Source organism: Seriola aureovittata, chromosome 12, assembly GCF_021018895.1.
Source record: "Seriola aureovittata isolate HTS-2021-v1 ecotype China chromosome 12, ASM2101889v1, whole genome shotgun sequence".
NCBI lineage: Eukaryota > Metazoa > Chordata > Actinopteri > Carangiformes > Carangidae > Seriola > Seriola aureovittata.
Window position 1 is genome coordinate 25,705,975 of NC_079375.1, and position 11,624 is coordinate 25,717,598.

Here is an 11,624-nt window from a genome sequence, read left to right on the forward strand (position 1 = left end):
TATTTTGAAAAAACTCTGGGGTCGTGTTGTATGTGGACGGACAGAAAGTGAGACCTTGGGAAACGATGACGTAGACACATGTGGTCGCTCCCTGATTGGGTCTCATCATCCTCGACTACCAGCGTTTCCAACTTTGTTGTCTTTGCCAGCAGCTTTTGTTCAGTTGAATTCTGCATTTTGAGACGACAACTGATCTATCTATCTATCTATCTATCTATCTATCTATCTATCTATCTATCTATCTATCTATCTATCTATCTATCTATCTATCTATCTATCTATCATCTATCTGACAGTGAAAGGCTTGAAGCTTTTGGTTTCAGATGTTCGTCTCTTGCCTGGTTGCTGTATGTTGTATATAGTGAAATGTTGCTGTCAGGTGATTCATAGTCCGGTGTGCGTCACTGAGCAGTGAGTGTGTTGGGTTATAGGGTCATTTTCCCTCCATTTAAAGCGTGTTAACAGAGGGGTGAACCCTCGTCACTGCCTCTGACGGTCTGGTCATCGATGGTCCTGAGGAGGATTAACTTCATATTACCAGCTCCAACGTGTTCAGCCCAGAAAAGAGCCACCTGCCGCAGGCTTTCTCCTCCACTGGTGTGACTAACTTAGAGAAGCTGGAAATCCTCAGTGGCGCTCTGAACTGAGCGGCTCGGGGTCAGAACCTGGTCAGGACCCTGTCAGGACGGAGAGGGGCCTCCGGGTTCAAGTGACCGGAGACAAAGGGGCTCGGAAACACAGACGCACAACTTAAACATTTAACCTCCTTCTGTCCTCGAGGAACCTCCTTTCTGTCTCTTAACCTCTGTTACTCTGAGACGAGGGTCAAGCGTCGGTGTGCGGAGCTTCAGACCCGCGTCAGGATCGGGACAGGGCGGGAACCGGAGGTGGTGCCGGTTACCCCTCGAAGACACAGAGCAGTTCAAACCCAGCTTCCTGCCTCATCTCCTCCCAGGTGACCAGGTAGTAATTAGTAATCAGGAGACACTGGGGGACGGTCGCAACAAGTCGCATTCCACCAATCAGAAACCTGCTGGAATGATGACACGCACATACTGCACATGCTCAGTTAGTCAGCTCAGTCTTTGACTTTCATTTATGTGTTTGGTGGATTTTTGTCGGATGACGTTGTGGTTATGAAAACAGGATTTGACCAGAGGCGGTCCAGACACACACCAGGTTTAGACCTGGTCTTGCTTTTCTTCTTTTCTAGATTTCGGCCTCAGTTTTAAGACAAAGACTGTGTTGTTGTGAATTCATCTGTATTCACTGTAAAATGAGAGAAGCTGATTCACGGGAGGTTTGTCTGTGGAGGGAAAGCCTGAACTCATGCTCGCAGGTCAGTACTGAAGACTGGGAGAGGTTTCTCCAAAATGTCTCTATATAACTCAGTCAGTCAGTCAGTCAGTCAGTCAGTCAGCCAGTCAGTCAGTCAGTCAGTCAGTCAGTCAGTCAGTGGTGTTTACAGTGCTGGCTCTGCTGTGGTCACAGACAGTGTGTATATACTGTGTTGGAGCTCTGCCTGTTAAATAATGGGAAACAAACAGCTCCTGAGCATATGGCAGGATTTCAGTGAAAGTTCCCCCCCACCTCACTCACTCTGTATTTGTTCAACCATCCATCAATTACAATAGATGCCAATAGATTTGAGGCTGTGTGTCACTGTAAACCAACCAACAGGTGAGTGGTGGAGAGACACTAAATGGCTTTATTGGATGTTATCAGCGTTTTCTGAGGCAGCAGTTAATGATTGACGCGCTCGCACGTTGAAATGGCTGAAACACATGGTGAACGGGTGAAGCAGAGCTGTAGCTTTGAACCTTTATGATGTGGTGTTGTAGTTTCCCGGCAAGCCAACAGCAAATACTGATAATGAGTTAAAGGTATACTGGCATTCTGCCAGAGCCCCGAGCTGCTGATTCTGTTTTTATTTATTTACTTTAGTTTCTTTCTTTTTAGTTTTTTAAAAGTTAGAACATGTTTTTCGAAGATGAACGGACAGAAACAGGAAGTGGAGGCTGATGTTCTGGTTCTTCTTTGTGCATCTTTAACTAAAGCAGATCCTGTTTGTGCTCCACACATCAGCTGCTGTCAGAGAAGAGGGATAATAGAAAACTCAGTGCTGTCGCTCTGCACAGAGTGAACACATGCACATGTAGGTGTGACACTGTGACCACTGATAACGCAGGTTACCTCCTCCAGCGTCTCTGCAGGAAGGTTAATGTGAGGGTCTGCAACATGGAAGACGCAGCGTGAAGTGTTTGATGAAGGACCATGATGCACCTCTCAGTATATGTGTGAGTACAGTTCACCTGCTGGTTTACCGAGCTCTCTGTAAAAGACAAAAATAAATATAAATCGCGTTGTAATTGTTTTCTTCTGATTTATTTTACTGATTGCGGCTCGTTGTTCCTTGTATTGATCAGGTGCTGATCAGCTGTGACTGGGTGAAGAATTGCGAATGTGAATCCTCAGTACTGCTGATTATTGCTCATTTAATCTTCACATTATTTCCAGCCTCTGCTGCCGCTCGTCTGCAGCTCAGCAGTTTGAGCAGAGTCGTCGTTTGTCTTCACATCCCCCATTTGCAAACACACAAAGACGCTGTTGAGAGACTGAAAGAGGCCACTTCACCACACAAGTGTCCTGACCTGACCCCGGCTGTATGGACCACGTCCTCCGCAGCAGAGCCGCAGACTTCCTTTAGATTATATTGATTAGGAAGAAAAAACACGCGTCAATTATTTAGTGATGTAAAATGATAACTGGGAATTAGAGCGAATTAAAGAGGGAATTTATGCAGCGAAGTGGAAAATTAAAGCACTTGAGGAAATAATTTCAGTCTCAGTCACAGAAATATATCTTCAACCACTTCAACACTGTATTATCTACATCTGTTAGCGCCGCGGCTAATGTTTCTCTGTCAATAACAAAACATGTTCAGACGAGTCACTTCCTCCAGGTTTAACTGCTGCTTGATGATTTATGTTAAAGCAGAGTTCAGGTTTGTCAGTGACGGAGCAGCCGGCACACCACAGCATGAACATCTGTATCTGCACATGGAGCACCTCCACTTTCCTCACCAGGATTTTCATTGTTCTAACATTTCAGGGATGTAGTTCAGACATTAGAGGAAATAAAATGAACATGCAGCTGCAGAAGTAAAATAGTCCAGCAGGTAAACCCCTCGTAAAGCTAAACTACAGTTGTTTTTGTGCTAAGCTAAGCTAACCAGCTGCAGCTTCATACAGATACCACAAAGCAAATCAGCTAATATCCTCTTTAAGGATCTCTCAACTCTCCAATAACCGCCTGTTATTAAAGCGGCGGTCGGTTATTTTAACATTTTACAGGTGAGGAGAGGATGGTGCTGGGGGGTGAAGTCAGGGACCTGCAGGGCGAGACGTGGGTGTTCCTTCAGCCCGTCTGTAGAGGCGATGTTGTAGAGGAGGAGTGTGTCAGCAGTTACATAGAGAGGGAATATGAAGGGAGGAGAGACCCTTCACCCTCACAGACAGGTGAACGTTAGCATGCAACAACAATCATCACAACCCCCCCCCCCCCCCCCCCCCCCCCCCCCCCCCACCCACATCTCAGTTATAGTGCTTCCACTTGTTTTCAGTTGTGTGTGTGTTCAAGCCTTTGACTGCAGATGCAGGTGTGTGTGACGGGCCTGAGTGAAGCTGTGGTTGTTGTCATTATTCTGATGACTCTGATTTGTGCAGAGTGTGAAGTTACATTCACATGCTGCTAAACATATAACTATATATATATACACATACAGCCTTGAGGAACCTTATACTTAGTGTGGATCACGTAGATCGACTTTATTAATAAAAAGCTTCGGCTCAGTGAAGTGAATCAGCTCAATAACACGTGACCGAGCTGCGTCCTCGTCGCTGCAGTGATTTCAGTCTGAACAGAAAAACTGTTCAAACACGTTTGTTCCAGGAAGCTCTGAGGAAACAGTTCTGATAAAATACCAGCAATTACTGCTTTGACATTTTCAAAGGAAGTGTTGGGATGATTTAAAGGACAGTTTCTCCCTGAGGAAGGTTTCTGTTCTTCAGGCAGGTGCAGTCTTTTAGCTCTGCTCCATCTCTGGCTACGTCTCCACACAGTATTGTGTTGGACCTTTGTGTCCAGTCTTAATGGTGGGCCTCTCAGCCGCGCTGCACAAACAGATATGTGCATCTACAAAGTAGCACACTATATTACTTTTACAACAATGGCCCTCAGAGACGTGTTCGATAATTCTTCCCCTTGAGTTCAAATAGAAACCTGCTTTTTGAGCCGACTCAAGTGGCACTTTCCTGAGAGTGTTAAGAGTAAACATGCACATCCTTCAAGATCTCTGCCATCACTAATCGTTCTCTGAGGACAATATAGACGGGAGTAATAGGTGCTATATTCACACAAGCGGTCAGTGTCTGCGGGGCCACAAGGTGAATGTGAATACTGCTTTTAACCAGCGCAGACTAAAGCTGAAGCCGACACTGGTGACGATCAGTGTGAAGCAGGAGAGGAAAGTGCTCATATGTAAAAACATAGATAATATATGGACTTTATTAATACAGGAAAACATTTGGATGTATTTCTATAAGGTGCTTATTTATACTGATGCACAGCTGAGGGAACGAGTCAGTCTCTTCCAGTTCGAGGTGATAACAATAAATAGAAAATAGATTAAAGATGATTAGATTAAAAACATGAAAATATAATTGTGCATCATTAACTGCATATTTATGGGGCTGCAAATATCTCCAGCAGTCACGATACACATGCACTCTTTAGACGAGAACCTTATTTTGAAGGGCAGGGGTACAAAGCAGAAGTTTTAATTGGTTATAATCAATATTTCTATATTGAGAGTAACATCAGCAAATATGCAGCAGACGACCGGCGGCGGTTTGTTTAACTCATGCGTCGCCTTTCAATCAGTCGCTCCAGGAAGTCGCAATAATTAACACAAATTGAACCGTTCCCTGTGAATTCTGCACAAACTTGCATTTTTGTTTGAGTTTCCCTCGAGTTGAACCAATCACAGCAGTCCCTGATCAAATCCTTGATGATGTCACCAAACTCACTTCCTTGTTTGTGGTGTTGAAGCATGTGGTGAAGCTGCAGACGTGTGTGACATCACTGTTAAAGACCGAGTGAAGACGTTCAAACGTGTCTTACGTTAAAGGGTTAAATAGTTTTGTGGCGCTGCAACATGGTGGAGGAACCACAGGTGTAGAGCTGCCGGAGCCTCCGCAGCGACGCTCCACTACGTTTATTCTCCAGAGGAAATAAAATATCTACAGTCACATGATCATGTTTATTTATCTACGTTTGAAGAGCTTGAAGATCCGATCATCACTGAAGAGTCTGAGAAAAACACATGGTCACAGTTATTGATTGATTTCCAAACGTTAATCACACGTCAAGTAAAACTCAATAAAACATTCCACCTTAAAAGATGGCGGCAGCTGCTGTGACCTCTGAACTGCTCAGAGAATTAAATGGTTAATTAGTGAAGATAAAAAGACGGAAAACATCCTTTCATTCATCACTGCGCTGGATTTATTCTCACTGCTACAAGTCGCCTCCGATTTTTTATGATTTATACAAAAACAAAGCGACACAAAACCCTCGGAGGTTTAATTCCATTTGACTGTGTTCAGTGAATCTGTGTTGCAGGCGTGTGGGAGGAGCCTGACATCGTACAGTTCATACAGACCGAGGCAGAGAAACGTGCCGGAGTCCAGCGTCGACGTGTGACCTCTGACCCCGCTGACAGGAAGGTTAAAGTCTGTCTCTCTCTTAAATGCTTAATCAACAACACCTCGCAGCCTCTGATCGCAGCGTTAGTGCTATCAGACCAAGAGACAACATGCGGCTCCCGCCACTATTGATCTGCAGTTAATGGACAACTGCTGGTTCAGCGCAGAGTCAACAATGAAGTGCATTCATCAGACCAGCACCAGGAATGTGGATCTACACTGGAGGATCTTAGACCGAAGCATCAGCAGCGGCTTCAAGGAGCTAGTTGTACCTTCTCTTCCACTGCTACATAGCTAACGTTAGCATTAACAGCTGTTCACTTACTGGTCTAGAAGTAACGTTGCTCCGTTTGAAACTCCATGAAAGTCCAGTAGTAAAGACCCTTGACCCAACATGTGTTTCTTTGGACTCGCCACGGTTCAACTGAGGAGTCATTTCATCTTTGTCTCTCAGAACAGTCGGGGCGCTTGTTCCATCCTGATACTCAGATTACTCAGATTACTCAGATTACTCAGATTACTCAGATTACTAGGACTCTCAGGATTTACTTCAACATTTCTCTTGTAAAACTCTTGTCAAACTGTTGCCATCATATTCTCATTGATTCATTTATATGAACTGGACTCTTTAATGTTGAAAGTCATCATTTATTTGTGCATCCCTTTAATTACTTGGATCCTCACTCCTAATAATTTCCCTGACGACGAGCGGAGATGAGAATATCAACCACAGACAGACGGGAGAGGAACTAAAGCCAGTTCTGACCCACAACAACTCAAATACACGTCAGAGAATCTGCTGCTTTATACTCAGTGTTTATCTGTCGACAAAGTGACAGTCCAACCTTTAAAAAGAGCTTTAATTCCACCTTTTTCTTGACTTGTTCCTTCCTGTCGTTGCAGCAACATGGAGGCCGAGGCGTGGAGGAGGGGATGTGACTAAATTGTACTTGTGACCCGTCGGTCAAGTGGGACGTTTAAGTGATAGTCACTTGTGGTCCGAGTAGCTGCGCTCATTAGGAGCCTTTGTGGCGGGTGTAAAAGGAGAGTGGTAACCAGCGGCAGAAGAGGATCCTCTGCTTTCACCTCTGCTGCAACACCGTCCTTCAGCGGCTGAGCCTCGGGCCCCGGGCCCCGGGCCGACAGCGCCGACAGCGCCACATAATGAAGTTCACAAAGAGCCCGGAGGATGGAGAGGCAGCGATCAGGACGAGCAGATCATTAGTCCGACTAAACAGACTCCGACAACAATGGTGACGAGATTCAATCACAACACCGGCCATTAAATTCCCTCCACTTAATGGATCCAACAGGCCACAACAATCAACTTTATCTTATTCATTTATTTTATTTTAATTATCTTCTAAATTGTATTTTATTGTATTTTATCTTTTATTATTGTATCTTCTTATGTTTTTTCTGTTAGCTGATGTTGTATATTAAAGCTTTTTAAATCTATAATCTATAATATAATACAATAATATGCACTAGAATAAATAAAGACATTTGACGGATGATCAGTTTGTTTTTTACAGAAAATAAACTGTAGAACAAAAGAAGAGTTTTTAAATGAAACTGAAACGTTAGAGGGAGAACAAACGTAGGAAATTACAGCTTCGCTCATCAAGAGATTACTGGTGAAAAATCTCACACGGTGCGTTTAATGTCCTGCCTGACGATGATGAAAGCTTCTGTTCTGCAGGATGATGCTGGTTTCAGTCTTTTGTCCGAGACCAACACCTACACACTTACTGTCCTGTCTCCAAGCACAAAGCTCGTCAGGGCCGGACGAGCAGGAGGTCTGTCTTCTTTCTGCCTCTCTCTCTCTCTCTCTCTCTCTCTCTCTCTCTCTCTCTCTCTCTCTCTCCTCTCTCTCTCTCTCTCTCTCTCTCTCTCTCTTCTCTCTCTCTCTCTCTGACAGTCCAAAACACACAGAGACAGAAAAACGCCCACTAACACTCCCAACCATGGCTAATGTGACAGCCATTCACACACACACACACACACACACACACACACACACACACACACACACACACACACACACACACACACACACACACAGCCAGCACCCCAGTGGCACTCAAAGCCTTTTTAACATGCTTTCACTCCAGTGGATAATGTGACAAGAAGGTGATGGGAATCCCTCCCACACCACGGCCTTTTACTGGGACTCTCCTCATTGTTGTTGGGTCTACAGTACACACACACACACACACACACACACACACACACACACACGCTCTCAGTGTGTGTCAGTGGTTATTCACACAGCTCCACTCTCTCTCCCACGTCACACTGTTTCCATGTAAACTCTGCTCACAGCAGCTTTAAACAAGATTTTAGCTCACTGACATGATGATGATGATGATGATGATGATGCTTCCTCCGCCTGTGTTTACAGTCACAGTCAGAGGTTTTCATGTGTTGATACTGGATGTAATGAAGTTGTGATCCTGGTGAACACTGAGGGATTATTTCAGACTAAAGCTGTGATGAAGATGTTGAAGAGGAAGTTCCTGATGAAGGACGACGCGACTGGAACTGGAACTTTATAGTGACAACTTCAAATCACGTGTTCACGCTCACCTTCACGTCCACGTACGTTCACATCAACAGCTTTGTGACGTGGTCGTCATCTCGAAGGGAAAGTATGAAGCGTGTTGTGTTTCCTCGTCTGCTCACGTCTCATCTCATCTCCAGGGAGGAAGAAGAAGAAATCCCAGAATTAAATCATAATATTTCAAGAAATTACAAGAATAAAGTCGCAATATTCTGAGAATTAAAAATGTAAAATCTCGAGATAAAAAAAAATAATTTTTAGGAATATTACAAACAACTGATGAAACAGGTGAAAGGACAGACAGCTGCTGTTTGTCTAACAATAGAACAGACTCAGACTCATGATGATGATGATGATGATGATGATGATGATGATGATGATGATGATGATGATGATGACATTCCTTGTTTTAAAGCTTCTGATTTTTTCCTCAGCGTGATGCTGATACTCCGTCTGGTCTCTGACTCGCTGCAGGTTTGTTCCTGAGCTGAGTCTCTGCAGCTGAACACACTCTGAAAATGGATTCATCTGTTGCTCTTGATCATTTTAGATTCTTAATCTCTAACGTTTTAATCTCTGTTTGTATCTGTTTTAACTCATTCTTGTCATTACGTTATTTATTATTTATATGTTTGTTTTTACTGATGTTCTTAAACTGGTGTTTTTTTCTGCTGAAATAAAGACATAATGATAGAGATATCGTTTATTTCTGACAGTATCTGACCATGCAGTGATGTGTAGTTAGAAGTGTGTGTGTGTGTGTGTGTGTGTGTGTGTGTGTGTGTGTGTGTGTCTCCACAGAGCAACATGCAGATCAGTGTGTTGTTTCTCTGGGATGGAACAGGCCAGTGAGTCTGTTCTAACATGTTTAGAGTGAACTGACCCTTTAAGTGACGTGCCTGTTCTTCAGTGTGTAAAGTAGCACGGCTGCCTGTGACAGCTCTACATCCTGCGTGTGTGACAGAGCGCCGGCCGCTCCCGTCCTAATGGTCATTACAGCTCCATCTACGTGACTGCGGCCATATTGAGGCCGAGTAAATCGGATGTTCCGGGGCTGACCTCTGCCGCCCCGACCTTCACCTGCCTCTCTGACCACAGGCTTTAAATCAACCAGCACTCCCCATTCACACCGCCGGCCCCCGGCCCTGAAAGGCCAGCACGCCCATTCACAAAGCAGAGCCATGGGCCATGAGAAAGGACAGCGGCGGCCGGGTCAGGCCCGGCTCTTTGTGGGAGCACAGCGAGCCACGCACTGGGCGGAGCCTTGAGGGCCGCACAAAAACACACAAAGGGCTTTAAAGAAACATACAAAGCAACGCCTCCTTAATCTGGATGTAGACTTAACATGTCTTTACTCAGTCACATGTGATCTATTGATCTGCAGTCTCCTTCGCCTTCAGCAGACAGCGCCTGATTAACTCTCACCCACTCCGACAGAAAACTGACCGCAAGTCCAGGAAGTGACCGTACAACATGTTCGGACCCAGCGGCGCCGGCAGCTGCGATCCTGTACACACCTGCCTCCATGGTTCAATGATTTTGTCTGTTTTTGTAACATCTTGCAGATAACATGGTGACAACAGATGATCTGTTTCTATTAATATCTTTGTGATTATAAAACATATAAAATCTGGTTTAAATGTTGTAAGAATCTGTCGACGCTCCACTTCCTGTTTCATATTCCTACGAGATGGTATGTGACTCAGAGGCGGAGCCAGAAGGCCTCTAAGATTTGGTTAAAGTGATTTTAGACATTTATTATCCATTTATCTGCTATTTTACTCACATGTTGCTCTGTTTTTATGAACCTAAGACTTTGATAAACACATTTCAAGCACCAAAACATTTCATCATCATCAGTAAAGGTTTGTTTTCACAAGAATTTTTAAAAAACTGAGCTTCAATTTTTCAGCATTTGGGCCAAAAGATCAATTTGCACAGTGAGAGGCGTCATTATAGAAAGACTGAGATTGTTCTGAGAATCATAAAACACTTGGGTGTTTTCTGATCTGCAAGAACCTGAAGAAATAATGTAGAAACAGAGAAAATACTCTCAGACCTCAGACGGTGAAGAGAGGTAAGAATGATGTTTGTGATGTGATTTATTCATTTCATGGTCAGTATGCAGTTTATACTCATAGAGTATGTAGTGGGCAGTACATTAGTTAGTTAGTTAGTTAGTTAGTTGGTTGACAGGCTTTAACATGACAGGTGAATGTATCTACAGTAAGTACCACTGCAGGTTCAACAATAACCAAGCACAGGGAGTCGGCATCATATAGAAGTGTATGTGTCCGGCATAGAGACGAAATATGAATATTCATCAGCCTCTTCAGTGACCGTGTGTTCGTTCTTCACACTCACACACACACACACACACACACACACACACACACACACACACACACACACACGTGTCATTGTGAACTGGGTTTTTCACTGCAGCACATTTTGATACAAGCAGATCAAGGTTCACCAGGTGCAGGTCCCGTTAAGCCCTCTTCGTCTCATCCAGCCTTTCACTCAGCCGATGAATATTCATATAGAGGTCCACGCTGGTTCACTCACTTTAATTTGTCTTCTGAGCCACGGAGAAAACAAATGCATTCACTGCACACACAAACACACACACACTCACACAAACACACACAAACACACAAACACACACACACACACACAAACACACACACACACACACACACACACCAAGGTCTCCTATTCTGTTCTTAGAAGGGTTCGTTAAAAGTCATTCAAGGACAGATGAAGCAGAGAAACACAAACTGTTGTGTTGTTGTTGTTGTTGTTGTTGTTGTTGTTGTTGTTGTTGTTGTTGTTGTTGTTGTCACAGGATGAACCACAGCTTAATAATTCTGGTCCTGGTTCCAGGCATGCAGGTGGTTTCAGTCTGTTCTAGCTGAAGTTCTCACCCCCCCACCCCCCACGCCACATGGAGACTATTGGTAGATACTACAATTTACAGACGTCCCCTAAACGTCCCACACGCAGACTACCAGTCCCTTATCATTCCGATACACAACTTCAGTGTGTAACTTTGTGCTCATGTGACATTTGCATATATTTGCATATGTAAATGTAATGAGCTTATAACAGAAGAGCTGTAAGGACAAAATGCATTTATGAGACCTGATTTGAAAGGAAACATATTCTAGTTTCTGAAAATGTGCTTGTTTTGCATGTGACTCCAACCTAAACTACATCAGCTCATACATGGTGTTTTTTAGTATTTTTCAGTCCTCGCCTGTAAAAAAGTCACATTACATAACAACCAACAGGAT